Here is a 16,438-nt window from a genome sequence, read left to right as displayed (position 1 = left end):
TGCCTCACTTTCCAAGGATTTTATCTTTACAGGCTCTGGGGGCCCAGCTTCGGCTTCAGTCTCTTGCCCTGGAACTTTAGAACCAGAAATTTCAGTTGTTTCAGGACTGACAGCAGCCCTTTGCGGAGGTGTGCTTGAAGATTTGATCGTTTCCAGTACATCTAGCACATTAGCCATTCTCTTTCTTTTTGGAGTCACTGCTGGCACTTTTGGATTTTTTGCTGTCTCAATGTTTGCCGCAGGACTCAAAATTTCTGATGTTTTGGATCCCTCAGTTGCTACTTTTACCTCTTCCATTTTTTCTGAGAACGGCGCTTCGGCCTTCTCCTTCGTTTCTGATAACAAAATTTTTGATTGCTCTAATTCTATCTTTGTTGGCACTTCGGCCGTTTCTGCGACTTCTGGCAGCAAGGTTGGCTCGATTGGTTTTTTAGCTTCGGTGGCCGAAGAAGTTTCTCCGGTAAACTCAGGCACCGAAGCTGGTTCAATATACCGCGGCCGATGTGTAAGGACCTTTAACTTCTTTCTTTTCGGTTCTGGCTCGCTAGGAGCAGTTGCAGCTTCTTCTTTTGCAGAGGTTGTGTTTTTCCTCTTCTGCCTTCGAATGGGATAGCAATAGTCAGGGTAGACAAACCCGATTGCATCAAATACCCGATTCAGCCTCTTCTTTTTTCGGCCTCCGAAGGCTACTGACATTGCAGTGTCTTCGGCCTTCGAATAAGCCCCAAGCAGTTCATCACTTAAATTTTCAATACTTTTTAACCAGTCGTCATCTGGCTCAACAAACTTATCTCCAAATTTAAAAGTATACTTTAACCTGATAAGCCCACCTTCGTTGGCCTCTTTTACGGTTTCTTGTGGCATTTCCCATTTCTCCGCGAGCGGCCATACCCTGAAGGCAATATGCTCTTGTACTAAGTCTCTCGTTCCAATGAAAGAGCAGACTGCGCCGAAGGCCCTCTGGCATTCTTCGGCAGCTTCATTCATTTCAACCTTCGGCCTCCGAAGGCCGAAGCTTTGCCAAATAGGGCGCATGATTATACCTTTGATATCTTCTCGTACTGTCAGATCATTTTTCACATAAAACCATTCTGTCATCCAATCTCCGGGCCATCTCTTCCGAAAGGTTGGCACTGGACAGCTTGACCCGGACCGGGAAACGAAGCTGTAGCAGCCAAAATTATTGTGATACTGTTCCTTACCCCAAGGTTTTGTTTCGTATGATAATTCGTGTATATTGCAGAAGCTTTTTGCATCAGGCTGCAAGCCTTGGCTTCTCACGGCCCACACAAAGATATTCAGCTTTATGATTGCTTCGGGGGTAAGTTGGTGAAGATAGACTTCGAAGATTTTCAGCACCTCCACGACGAAGCTGCTCAAAGGAAATCGCAGTCCAGCTTTCAAAAAGCTTCCGTACACTACGACTTCATTTTCTTCAGGGTGTGGGCACGTTTTTCCCCTTCGTCGGCCCTCACAATGGATAAATCCCGGAAATACCTTCCTCTCATGTTGGCAAGATGATTCTCTTTGATAGTTGATTTACCATAAACTGAATGGCTTGGTCGCCAGGGACGATCTTCGGAGTCCTCACCACCACTGTCCACATCATAGCTGTCACTATCACCAGTATCTTCAGACAAACCTTCCAGAATCTCCTTGGTGATTTTTTCTATATTGGTCTTTGACATCGCTATAAGAAATCCCAAGTTTTTCTCTTCGTCCAGGCTCAGCTTCATCTCAGCAGCAGTCTTCTTATCCTCAGACATCTTCGGAGACACTAAAAACTATTTTCAAAGCCGAAGCTTCAAAACTAAGGGCTTAACAAATCTTAGGGCACAAGAGCTAAAAATTGAGTGAGCAGGAGCAATTGGCCAGAGAGCGTGTCAAATGAGTTTGCGGTATGACTGTATTTATACGCCAAGAGCGTTGAAAATTGAAAGACCCCGCTTGTCAGTGTATGTTGCTATTCTAGCAAAGGGAAGGTGTTTTTTCGGACCTTCGGCGTAAAGCCTTCGTCCACGTCGCAATCTAAATTTTTTATTTCAAACAAATTAATATTGCGAGGGGCTACTGTTGGGGACCTTCGGCATCCGAAGGTCCTCAAAAACAGGATTTAACAGTATTTCTGGAGTATAATGTGTGAACAGGTATCTTCGGACTCAGGTCGGCATCACAGCAGACCAGAATAATACGAAGGTCGGTACAGCGTCGAAGGTGTAAGCAGGAAAGCTTCGGCGTGACAGCAGAAAGCCGAACCGACTTAAAGATGAAAAGGCTATTTAGACCTCAACAGATTACTATAGAATTATTAGCAAATGTAAAGGGCATGAATGTAATTTTGTATGGGTTGTGTCCCGCGCCTATAAATAGGTGAACAGTACTCTCGTACTGTTCACGCTGACTTGGCATTCGCTTTTTGCGTCACGCTTGTATTGTCATCTCATTCCGATTGAAGGTACACTTGTAACTCAGCGGTATTTCTGTTTATACCTAATAATAATATATAATTGTTCATGTTGTCTTTTATATCCCTTGAATTCCATCCTTCGTCATTGTTTAATGAATTTATGAAGGTACGTCCTTCATAACCTTCGTCCGTAAACCATTATATCCTAAGGGAAATAATGCTTCGGAGGACGAAGGACCTTAACGATTAACATTTTTTCTATGTTGCCTTGTTCTTAACTCATATCACTTGAGAACAAGTCCCCAACATATATATATATATAATACTATCGTTAAGATGATATCGTTAAGATGATATCTTAATTTTTAGCTAATAAACTCATAAATCATATAATAATATCATCATATATTAAGAGCTTTTTTCTATTTCGGGTTATTCGGTCTATTCGGGTTTTAAAGGTTAGGAACCGAATTTAAACCTATAACCGAAAATATAGCACATATAAGAACCGAACCTGAACCCGAAAACCCGAATAAACCAATAATTCGTTATATTCGGGTTTAGTTCGGGTTCGGGTTTCGGTTTCGGTTTTAAAATGCCCATCCCTGCTGGGGACCAGAATAAGTTGTTCGCTGGTGCGGCTCTACCGTGGGAGCAGGCACTATCGGGAATCCTGCCGGAGTGGAGAGGGTGAGCTGCTAGGAATTGGATCCATGGAGAATGATCGCAATTAGATCACTACGTAAGGCTTCACGATATTGAATCACGACCATTGATCGGGAATCAATGGGCTCTATGCGCGGGGGCATCAGTCGATCGGTGCAGGTTTGCTAAAGACACCCTGGGTAACCAATAATTCAACCCTCATTCCACTCTTTGCAAAAGAACATTACAACTGAATCATTTTCTTCACAGTTTAAACCCTGTTCTTTTTCAGAATAGAACCTACCATCCGCACTACGTCTGTTTACACCGAGACCCTCGAGTTAACATTTGAAATCACAGATAGGTCCCTAATAGTTGTAAATAGGTCTGATTTTTAATATGAAATCAATATTAAAACACACCAAAACTTGTAAAATTCATATCTTTTTTGTTTTAACTTTGATTTTAGAAGTTCTCGAACCTACAAATTCGTGTCGACACGTAGAATATTATTACTCGTTTGTTTTTATGTTTGATGTAATGTTTTTTCTATCTATATGTATTATTGCAACAGAAAAGCGAGGTTACGAGTAACATGAACCTAACATGGAGAAATACCTAGAGTTGTACCAAAAAGGCAAGTTGTGTCCTTGATGACATTCTTTGACCTAACAACATTTATGATTCTATTCTCACCATTGTACAGTTTGGTTAAATTGTTGGGCAACCTAATATGTTACTTAGTCTTGTTCACCCTACACCTTGCACATAAATGAATTATTGGGTAGTCTTACTATTGCTCTACCTGGTTTTAGGATTAATGCTACATATGAATTATGATCATGCCTTGCTATTATGGTTGGATTTATTATTATGCATGATAAGATCATTTTGTTAATTGAAACATGGAGCAACCACCCGAGAGAACAATGCTACCACAAGGGTGGAATGGGTGGTCCTTGGCCAATTAATTAGGAATGTTAGTGTGTGAGAATCCTTACCTGAAAGGGGCAAGCGGGGAGTGAGTTGTGCAAGCATAGTATTGGTTGTAATTACTGCGATGGGTTATAGACCATAGAAAAGGCCTATCCTTCCTTCTGCCTGGATCCGTAGCGGGTTTTCTCATGCTAGTGGAACTTTGGAAAAGCCTCGTAGTGACACCTTGTCTCGCCTCCTCGAAAGAGGTGTATGAAATTCATGACCCCATGGCATATGGGTATCATGACTTGTGGGTAAAGATGTGCCACCTCTTCAGAGTCTAAAACTGATATATCAGTCGTGCTCACGGTCACGAGCGGTTCAGACCCTCGCATGAGTAAATTATGAAATTAAATTTAACTTGTCATGCATTGCATTGTGGGATTCTCATTTTTGAACAGTTATTTAATTTGGTTGGTATTTACTTATACTTAGTAATTGATAATAAAATTTTGACCAACTTAATTAAAAGCAATATTGAGCCTCATCCATATCATTGGTGAGCCTTACACTACACTTTTCCCCACACTTGCTGAGCGATGACCGTATGGGAGCTCATCTTTGCTATAATCACACCACGTTAAGAACATGTACCGTAGGAGAAGGACTACTATAATGAGTTTGGAGAGGTCTAGACCGACGTCTCCCAATTAACTATGGTTGTGGTTGTGGAGGATCATCGTCGCCATATGGTGTATTTCATCTAGTTATTTTGTACATAAACTCTATTATGTAATAAAGATTGTGTCATTGATTATGTACACTTAGTCATCATATGTGTGAAACTTGATCCTGACACACATATGAGATGCATCTGGATTTGTTCTTAAATCCAGGTGTGACACAAGCGCTGTCGGGGACCATAATTAGGGGTACCCTCAAGACCCCTAAATCTCAGCTGGTAACCCCCATCAGCATAAAGCTGCAAAGGCCTGATGGGTGCGATTAAGTCAAGGATCGGTCCATTCAAGGGACATGATCGTGCCTCGCCTGAGCCTAGCCTCGGGCAAGGGAAGCCGACCCCGGAGAACCTACGTCTCGCCCGAGGACCCCCCTCCAGCAACGGGCACACTATCGGCTCGCCCGAGGCCCAGTCTTCACCGAGAAGCAACCTTGGCCGCATCGCCATGCCGACCGACCAAATCGCAGGGGCATTTAATGCAAAGGTGGCCTGACACCTTTATCCCGACGCACACCCTCCAGTCGACAGAGCCGAAGTGACCGCAGTCACTTCGCCGCTCTACTGACCGGTCTGACAAGAGGACAGCGCCGCCTGCGCCGCTCCGACTGCTGAGTCACCCGACAGAGTGAAGCTGACAGCAGCCAAGGCCGGCCTCGGGCGTCATAGGAAACTCCGCCTCGCCCGACCCCAGGGCTCGGACTCGGGCTCAGCCCCGGAAGACGGCGAACTCCGCTCCACCCGACCCAGGGCTCGGACTCGGGCTCAGCCCCGGAAGACGGCAAACTCCGCTCCGCCCGACCCAGGGCTCGGACTCGGGCTCAGCCCCGGAAGACGGCGAACTCCGCTCCGCCCGACCCAGGGCTCGGACATGGGCTCAACCCCGGAAGACGACGAACTCCGCCTCGTCCGACCCCAGGGCTCGGACATGGGCTCAGCTCCAGGAGACGACGGACTCCGCTTCGCCCGACCCCAGGGCTCGGACTCAGCCCTGGCCTCAGCCGACGGTCTCCGCCTCGCCCGACCCAGGGGCTCGGACTCGACCACGGCCACGGAAGACAGACTCGACCTCGACCTCGGAGGAGCCTCCACATCGCCCAACCTAGGGCGCGGACCGACCACGTCGACAGGAGGCGCCATCATTACCCTACCCCGAGCTGACTCAGGCTACGGGGAACAAGACCGGCATCTCATCTGGCTCGCTCCGCCAGATAGGAAATGATGGCGCCCCGCATGTTCTGTGACGACGGCGGCTCTCGGCCCCCTTACGGAAGCAAGAGGACGTCAGCAAGGACTCGACAGCCCCAACAGTTGTCCTCTCGCCAGGCTCCAGCACTCCTCCGACGGCCACGACACCACACGAACCGGGTGCCAAAACCTCTCCGGCTGCCACGACGGCATGTACTTAGGGCGCTAGCTCTCCTCCGCTAGACACGTAGCACTCTGCTACACCCCCCATTGTACACCTGGATCCTCTCCTTACGCCTATAAAAGGAAGGACCAGGGCCCTCTTACAGAGGGTTGGCCCGCGTGGAGAAGGACGGGACGGCGCTCGCGCAAGGCCGCTCGCTCCCACTCCCGCGTGGACGCTTGTATCCCCCTACTGCAAGCGCACCCGACTCAGGTGCGGGGCTAACACGAAGGCCTCCCTCCGGCTGCCTCCCTCCGGCTGCTTCCTTTCCCCCCTTCGCGTTCTGCCTTGCGTCGACCCATCTGGGCTGGGGCACGCAGCGACAATTCACTTGTCGGTCCAGGGACCCCCCGGGTTTCGAAACACCGACAGTTGGCACGCCAGGTAGGGGCCTGCTGCGTGTTGACGAACAGCTTCCCGTCAAGCTCCAGATGGGCAGTCTCCAGCAACCTTTCCAGCCCGGGACGGTGCTCTGTTTCGGGAATCTTGAGTTCATGTCCCTCGACGGCAGCTACGACATGATACTCCTTCCCCCGCCGTGCGACAGCGACAATGGCGGTCGACAACCCGCTCGCCGGCGGGGAAATCGACGACCCCTTCCCCACGTGGTGGAAGGAAGACATTCGGGCTTGTCCCGTCCCCTCCCCCGCCGACGGAGGAGGAGGCGGGGCAACCAAGGCCAAGTGGGAAGCGGCACCTCGTTGGCTGTCGAGCGAGTCGACGGCGCCGGTGCCCCAACGGAGGGCGCGTCGGGCATCGATCTCGCGTCTGAGACGAAGACGAGTGCCGCCTCCCCGCAACACGCCAATCTCAAGCAAACACACGACGCCAGCACGCTCGCGAAGGACTTGCTGGGCGTCACCCTCGTACCTGAGACAACAGTGCAGTCAGTCCCAGACGCGACCTCGTCACCGACCGTCGACCGAAAGGTACCGACCGATTCCCATCTCGTGTCTTTTGGATTCGGCCTCGACCCACCAAGCGACTACGCTTCGGTGAGCACTTTCATAGAGGCGAGTCCAAACCCTCTGGGGTATCGTGTGCGGTCACCCTGGGACCGACTGACGGCCGACTCGACCTACGAGCCCTCGGGGTCCGAGGAAGATGGCGAGCCTGACCTCTGTTGGGATTTCTCCGGACTTGGTAACCCCAGTGCCGTGCGGGACTTCATGACCGCATGTGACTACTGCCTTTCCGACTGTTCCGACGGTAGCCGTGGCCTTGACAACGAGGACCGCAGCCCAAGTCGTGAATGTTTCCACGTCGATCTAGGGGGTCCCGGCGAAGGCAACCATCTTGGTATGCCGGAAAACGGTGATCCCCCTAGGCCCACGCCTCGCCTTGACATCCTTCGGGAGCTAGCTGTGGTCCCCGTCCCGGCGGGGGGGTCCTGACCCACAGCTCGAGCAAATCCATGAGAGGCAGGCCAGGCTCGACGAGGGAGCAGGAACGCTTGTGCCGATCCGCCGGGACATCGGGCAGGAATGGGCGGTCCAACCCCCGGCCGGAGAAGCGCGTCATCTCCCCCAGGACATCCAGCACCGCATCGCCGACGACGTCAGGGTGAGGCCGCCGCCGGATTCCAGCGGAGTCGGCCAGAACCTGGGTGCAGCGGCAATACTCCTCCGCGCGATGCCGGAGCCATCAACCACCGAGGGGCGGCGTATCCAGGGAGAGCTCAAGAATCTCCTGGAGGACGTCGCGGTCCGACGGGCCGAAAGCTCTACCTCCCGAAGGCAGGGGTTCCCCTCGGAACATCGCGGCGCGACTTCCCGATTCATGCGGGAAGCCTCGGTCCACTTCGGGCGCACGCGCAACACAGCGCCTGCAGTCCCGGGCCGCCTCGGCAACGAGCGTCATCATCACAGCCGTCGGGCCCACCTCGACGACAGGGCGCGCCGAGGCTACCACCCCAGGCGTGGGAGACGCTACGATAGCGGGGAGGATCGGAGTCCTTCGCCCGAACCACCCGGTCCGCAGGCTTTCAGCCGTGCCATACGACGGGCACCGTTCCCGACCCGGTTCCGAACCCCGACTACTATCACAAAGTACTCGGGGGAGACGAGACCGGAACTGTGGCTCGCGGACTATCGGCTGGCCTGCCAACTGGGTGGAACGGACGATGACAACCTCATCATCCGTAACCTCCCCCTGTTCCTCTCCGACACCGCTCGAGCCTGGCTGGAGCACCTGCCCCCGAGGCAGATCTCCAACTGGGATGACCTAGTCCAAGCCTTCGCCGGCAATTTCCAGGGCACGTACGTGCGCCCTGGGAATTCCTGGGATCTCCGAAGCTGCCGCCAGCAGCCGGGAGAGCCTCTCCGGGATTACATTTGGCGATTCTCGAAGCAGCGCACAGAGCTGCCCAACGTCACCGATTCAGATGTCATCGGCGCGTTCCTCGCCGGCACCACCTGCCGCGACCTGGTGAGCAAGCTGGGTCGCAAGACCCCCACCAGGGCGAGCGAGCTGATGGACATCGCCACCAAGTTCGCCTCTGACCAGGAGGCGGTTGAGGCCATTTTTCGGACGGACAAGCAGCCCCAGGGCCGCCCACCGGAAGATGCTCCTGAGGCGTCAACTCAGCGCGACGCCAAGAAGAAGGGCAAGAAGAAGTCGCAAGCGAAACGCGACGCCGCCGACGCGGACCTTGTCGCCGCCGCCGAGCACAAGAACCCTCGGAAACCTCCCGGAGGTGCCAACCTCTTCGACAAGATGCTCAAGGAGCCATGCCCCTATCATCAGGGGCCCGTCAAGCACACCCTTGAGGAGTGTGCCATGCTTCGACGACACTTCTACAAGGCCGGGCCACCCACGGAGGGTGGCAAGGCCCTCGACGACGCAAAGGAGGAAGATCACAAGGCAGGAGGGTTCCCCGAGGTCCGCGACTGCTTCATCATCTACGGCGGGCAAGTGGTGAACGCCTCGGCTCGGCACCGCAAGCAAGAGTGTCGGGAGGTCTGCTCGGTAAAGGTGGCGGCGCCAGTCTATCTAGACTGGTCCGACAAGCCCATCACCTTCGACCAGTCTGACCATCGAGACTACGTGCCGAGCCCGGGGAGATACCCACTCGTTGTCGACCCCATCATCGGCAATGCCAGGCTCACCAAGGTCCTCATGGACGGAGGCAGCGGCCTCAACATCATCTACGCCGAGACCCTCGGGCTCCTGCGGATCGATCTGTCCTCGGTCCGGACGGGCGCTGCGCCTTTCCACGGGATCGTCCCCGGGAAGCGCGTTCAACCCCTCGGACAACTCGACCTACCCGTCTGCTTCGGGACGCCCTCCAACTTTTGAAAGGAGACCCTCACGTTCGAAGTGGTCGGGTTTCGAGGAACCTACCACGCAGTGCTGGGGAGGCCATGCTACGCCAAGTTCATGGCCGTCCCCAACTACGCCTACCTCAAGCTCAAGATGCCGGGCCCCAACGGGGTCATCACCGTCGGGCCCATGTACCGACACACATACGAATGCGATGTGGAGTGCGTGGAGTACGCCGAGGCCCTCGCCGAATCCGAGGCCCTCATCGTTGACCTGGAGAGCCTCTCTAGGGAGGCGCCCGACGTGAAGCGCCACGCCGGCAACTTCGAACCAGCGGAGACGGTCAAGTCCGTCCCTCTCGACCCCTGCAACGACGCCTCCAAGCAGATCCGGATCGGTTCCGAGCTCGACCCCAAATAGGAAGCAGTGCTCGTCGACTTTCTCCGCGCAAACGCGATGTTTTCGTGTGGAGTCCCTCGGACATGCCCAGCATACAGAGGGAAGTCGCCGAGCACTCTCTGGATATCTGAGCTGGGGCCCGACCCGTGAAGCAACCTCTGCGCCGATTCGACGAAGAAAAGCGCAGAGCCATAGGCGAGGAGATCCACAAGCTACTGGCGGCAGGGTTCATCAAAGAAGTATTCCATCCCGAATGGCTTGCCAACCCTGTGCTTGTGAGAAAGAAAGGGGGAAATGGCGGATGTGTGTAGGCTACACTGGTCTAAACAAAGCATGTCCGAAGGTTCCCTACCCTCTGCCTCGCATCGATCAGATCGTGGATTCCACTGCTGGGTGCGAAACCCTGTCTTTCCTCGATGCCTACTCAGGGTATCATCAGATCAGGATGAAAGAGTCCAACCAGCTCGCGACTTCATTCATCACACCCTTCGGCATGTACTGCTATGTTACAATGCCGTTTGGTTTGAGGAATGCGGGGGCAACGTACCAGCGATGCATGAACCATGTGTTTGGCGAACACATCGGCCGAACGGTCGAGGCCTACGTCGATGACATCGTAGTCAAGACAAGGAAGGCCTCCGACCTCCTTTCCGACCTTGAAGCGACGTTCCGATGTCTCAAGGCGAAAGGCGTGAAGCTTAATCCCGAAAAGTGTGTCTTCGGGGTCCCCCGAGGCATGCTCTTGGGGTTCATCGTCTCCGAGCGGGGCATCGAAGCCAACCCGGAGAAGATTGCAGCCATCACCAGCATGGGGCCAATCAAGGACTTGAAAGGCGTACAGAGGGTCATGGGATGTCTCGCGGCTCTGAGCCGCTTCATCTCCCGCCTCGGCGAAAGAGGTCTGCCTCTGTACCGCCTCTTAAGGAAAGCTGAGTGCTTCGCTTGGACTCCCAAGGCCGAGGAAGCCCTCGGGAACCTAAAGGCGCTCCTCACGAACGCGCCCATCTTGGTGCCCCCCGCTGCCGGAGAAGCCCTCTTGATCTACGTCGCCGCAACCACCCAGGTGGTTAGCGCCGCGATCGTGGTTGAGAGACGAGAAGAAGGGCATGCATTGCCCGTCCAGAGGCCAGTCTACTTCATCAATGAGGTACTGTCCGAGACCAAGATCCGCTACCCACAAATCTAGAAGCTGCTGTACACGGTGATCCTGACACGGCGGAAGTTGCAACACTACTTCGAGTCTCATCCGGTGACTGTGGTGTCATCCTTCCCCCTGGGAGAGATCATCCGGTCCCGAGAGGCCTCGGGTAGAATTGCGAAGTGGGCGGTGGAGATCATGGGCGAGACGATCTCGTTCGCCCCTCGGAAGGCCATCAAGTCCTAGGTCTTGGCGGACTTCGTGGCTGAATGGGCCGACACCCAGCTCCCGACGGCTCCGATCCAACCGGAGCTCTGGACCATGTTTTTCGATGGTGAGAGCACCTAGAGGGGGGGGGGTGAATAGGTGATCTTGTGAAACTTGAAAACTTAAGCCACAAAACTTGGTTAATCGTTAGCACAATAATTGCCAAGTGGCTAGAGAGGAGTCAAAACACAATAACCACAAGAAATCAGTCACAGAGATGACACGGTGGTTATCCCGTGGTTCGGCCAAGACCAACGCTTGCCTACTCCATGTTGTGGCGTCCCAACGAACGAGGGTTGCAATCAACCCCTCTCAAGCGGTCCAAAGACCCACTTGAATACCACGGTGTTTTGCTTGCTTTTCTCAATCCCGTTTGCGAGGAATCTCCACAACTTGGAGCCTCTCGCCCTTACACTTTAAGATCACAAAGAAACACGGAGCAAGGGAGGGATTAGCAACGCACTCAAGAAATCACAGCAACACCACGCACACAAGTCACAACGAGAGCTCACAATACAACTCAATGAGTTCACCACTCAACTAGAGCTCTAATTGCTATCACAAAGAATCAAAGGCGCGGAATCAATGTCTTGGTGCTTAGGAATGTTGTAAGAATGCTTGGTGTACTCCTCCATGCGCCTAGGGGTCCCTTTTATAGCCCCAAGGCAGCTAGGAGCCGTTGAGAGCAATCTAGGAAGGCTGATCTTGCCTTCTGTCGACTGGCGCACCGGACAGTCCGGTGCACACCGGACACTGTCCGGTGCCCGATTCCCTTCCAAAAATGGCGCAGTCGACCGTTGGCAACCTGAGAGCCGTTGGCGCACCGGACATGTCCGGTGCACACCGGACATGTCCGGTGCACACCGGACAATCCGGTGCCCCCTTCTAGCCGTTGGCTCGGCCACGTGTCCCGCGCAGATCGCGCGGCCGACCGTTGGCTCACCGGACAGTCCGGTGCACACCGGACAGTCCGGTGAATTATAGTCGTACGTCGCCGGTGAATTCCCGAGAGCTGCCACTTCGCTCGAGCCAGCCTGGCGCACCGGACACTGTCCGGTGCACCACCGGACAGTCCGGTGCTCCCAGACTCAGCAAACTCTTGGCTGCTCGAGCCAAGACATTTACAGTTGGATTTTTCCTGTTTCCAGCACTTAGACACAATACATTAGTCCATAAAACAATGTACTAAGTCTGAGAAACATACCTTTATCCTTGATTTGTACTTTGTCCACCTTTTTACACTTAGGCACTTGTGTTGGACACTAAATCACCAAAATACTTAGAAATGGCCCAAGGCACATTTCCCTTTCAATCTCCCCCTTTTTGGTGATTTATGCCAACACAATATAAAGCAAGTAGAACAACTACAAAATCAATTCAAATAAGAACTCAAATTGTTTTGATTCAAATTTGACATATATGGATCACTCTTTGCCACCACTTGGTTTGTTTTTGCAAATCAAACTCAAATTTCTATCTCTAAGTCAAACACACATGTTAAGACATAAAGAGAGTCATTCCAAGAGAAATTGATTCAAGATTTCAAAAACTCCCCTTTTCCCCATAATCAATACTTCTCCCCCACAAGAAGCCAACGTTTGACAAGAGAGACAATAAAAGAGTCTTGACAAACCAAAAGCTCTATTCTACTAATTTCAAAATCTCTCAAGTGGTAGCTAATCCATTTATCGCTTTGGCCTTTATTTTCTCCCCCTTTGGCATCAAGCACCAAAACGGGATGAATCTTGGCCCTTTAACCCCATTGCCTCACCAAAATCTTTAAATAAGAGTACAAAGGCAATAAGAGTATAAAGATGAACTTGGAAAAGTTACTCTTTTCATCGGAGTGCAGTGGAAGTCTTGCATGGTCCAAGTCCACCTTTTCCCTTTCAATCCTCCTTTGAGACTAAAACAACCAAACTCAAGAACATGGTTAGTCTCAAAGGGTCAAGTTGTAGCACAGCTCCCCCTAAATATGTGCATCACTTGCAAAAAGGACCTGTGAGGTCCAGGGAGTGTTTGTACAACCTGAACACCACAATAAGCAACAAAATGCAGAATGAACATGATCAAAGGCATAAACACATGTATGCTACATTTCAATCCAAGTTCCGCGAATCTAAGATATTGAGCTCACTACGCAGCCTGCAAAAGGTCTTCTCATCTAGAGGCTTGGTAAAGATATCGGCTAGCTGGTTCTCGGTGCTAACATGAAACACTTCGATATCTCCCTTTTGCTGGTGGTCTCTCAAAAAGTGATGCCAGATGTCAATGTGCTTTGTGCGGCTGTGCTCAACAGGATTTTCCGCTATTCGGATAGCACTCTCATTATCACATAGGAGTGGTACTTTGCTCAGATTGTAGCCAAAGTCCCTGAGGGTTTGCCTCATCCAAAGTAGTTGTGCGCAACACTGTCCCGCGGCAACATACTCGGCCTCAGCGGTGGATAGGGCAACAGAAGTTTGTTTCTTAGAATTCCATGACACCAGGGACCTTCCTAAGAATTGGCACGTCCCCGATGTACTCTTCCTATCGACCTCACATCCAGCATAGTCGGAATCTGAGTACCCAATCAAGTCAAAGTTAGACCCCTTTGGATACCAGATCCCGAAGCAAGGCGTAGCGACTAAATATCTAAGAATTCGCTTCACAGCCACTAAGTGACACTCCTTAGGATCGGATTGAAATCTAGCACACATGCATACGCTAAGCATAATATCCGGTCTACTAGCACATAAATAAAGCAAAGAACCTATCATGGACCGATATGCTTTTTGATCAACGGACTTACCTCCTTTGTTGAGGTCGGTGTGTCCGTCAGTTCCCATCGGCGTCTTTGCGGGCTTGGCGTCCTTCATCCCAAACTGCTTTAGCAAGTCTTGCGTGTACTTCGTTTGGGAGATGAAAGTGCCGTCCTTGAGTTGCTTCACTTGGAACCCAAGGAAGTAGTTCAACTCGCCCATCATCGACATCTCGAATTTCTGCGTCATAACCCTGCTAAACTCTTCACAAGACTTTTGATTAGTAGAACCAAATATTATGTCATCGACATAAATTTGGCACACAAAGAGATCACCATCGCAAGTCTTGGTAAAAAGAGTTGGATCGGCTTTCCCAACCTTGAAAGCATTAGCAATTAAAAAGTCTCTAAGGCATTCATACCATGCTCTTGGGGCTTGCTTAAGTCCATAGAGCGCCTTAGAGAGCTTACACACGTGGTCGGGGTACCGTTCATCCTTGAAGCCAGGGGGTTGCTCCACGTACACCTCCTCCTTGATCGGCCCGTTGAGGAAAGCGCTCTTCACATCCATTTGGTACAACCTGAAAGAATGGTGAGCGGCATATGCTAGCAAGATACGAATTGATTCTAGCCTAGCCACAGGAGCAAAAGTCTCCTCAAAGTCCAAACCTGCGACTTGGGCATAACCTTTTGCCACAAGTCGAGCCTTGTTCCTCGTCACCACCCCGTGCTCGTCCTGTTTGTTGCGGAACACCCACTTGGTTCCCACAACATTTTGCTTGGGACGAGGCACCAGTGTCCAAACTTCATTGCGCTTGAAATTGTTGAGTTCCTCCTGCATGGCCAACACCCAGTCTGGATCTAGCAAGGCCTCTTCTACCCTGAAAGGCTCAATAGAAGAGACAAAGGAGTAATGCTCACAGAAATTAACTAATCTTGAACGAGTAGTTACTCCCTTGCTAATATCACCCAATATTTGGTCGATGGGATGATCCCTTTGGATCGTCGCTCGAACTTGGGTTGGAGGTGCCTGAGGTGCTTCTTCTTCTTCAACTTGATCATCCTGTGCTCCCCCTTGATCATGCGCCTCCACTTGAGGTACCTGTTCGTCATCTTGGGATGGGGGATGCACCATAGTTGAGGAAGACGGTTGATCTTGCTCCAATTGTTCCTGAGGCCGCACATCTCCAATCGCCATGGTGCGTATCGCGACCGTTGGAACATCTTCTTCATCTACATCATCAAGATCAACAACTTGCTCTCTTGGAGAGCCATTAGTCTCATCAAATACAACGTCGCTAGAGACTTCAACCAAACCCGATGATTTGTTGAAGACCCTATACGCCTTTGTATTTGAATCATAACCTAATAAAAACCCTTCTACAGCTTTGGGAGCAAATTTAGAGGTTCTACCTTTCTTCACAAGAATATAACACTTGCTCCCAAAAACACGAAAATAAGATACATTGGGTTTGTTACCAGTTAGCAGCTCGTATGAAGTCTTCTTGAGGAGGCGGTGAAGGTAGACCCTGTTGATGGCGTGGCAAGCCGTGTTCACGGCTTCCGACCAAAAACGCTCGGGGGTCTTGAACTCTCCAAGCATAGTCCTCGCCATATCAATGAGCGTCATGTTCTTCCTCTCTACCACACCATTTTGTTGAGGTGTGTAGGGAGGGGAGAACTCGTGCTTGATCCCCTCCTCCTCAAGGAACTCCTCCACTTGAAGGTTCTTGAACTCGGACCCATTGTCGCTTCTTATCTTCTTCACCTTGAGCTCAAACTCATTTTGAGCTCTCCTTAGGAAGCGCTTGAGGGTCCCTTGGGTTTCAGACTTATCCTGCAAAAAGAACACCCAAGTGAAGCGGGAAAAGTCATCAACAATAACTAGACCATACTTACTTCCTCCTATGCTCAGATAGGCGACGGGTCCGAAGAGGTCCATATGCAGCAGCTCCAGAGGTCTTGACGTGGTCATCACATTCTTGCTGTGATGTGCTCCTCCTACTTGTTTACCTGCTTGACAAGCTGCACGAGGTCTATCTTTTTCGAAATGAACATTGGTTAGACCTAACACGTGTTCTCCCTTTAGAAGCTTGTGGAGGTTCTTCATCCCCACATGTGCTAAGCGGCGATGCCACAACCAGCCCATGCAAGTCTTAGCTATTAAGCATGCATCTAGACCGGCCTCTTCTTTTGCAAAATCAACTAAGTAAAGTTTGCCGTCTAGTACACCCTTAAAAGCTAGTGAACCATCACATCTTCTAAAGACAGACACATCTACATTTGTAAATAAACAATTATATCCCATATTACATAATTGACTAACAGATAGTAAATTATATCCAAGACTCTCAACTAAAAATACATTAGAGATAGAGTGCTCATTAGATATTGCAATCTTGCCTAAACCTTTCACCTTGCCTTGGTTCCCATCACCGAATATGATTGAATCTTGGGAATCCTTATTCTTGACGTAGGAGGTGAACATCTTCTTCTCCCCCGTCATATGGTTT

Source organism: Zea mays, chromosome 3, assembly GCF_902167145.1.
Source record: "Zea mays cultivar B73 chromosome 3, Zm-B73-REFERENCE-NAM-5.0, whole genome shotgun sequence".
In the NCBI taxonomy this organism is placed as follows: Eukaryota; Viridiplantae; Streptophyta; class Magnoliopsida; order Poales; family Poaceae; genus Zea; species Zea mays.
This window is presented reverse-complemented; position numbering follows the sequence as displayed.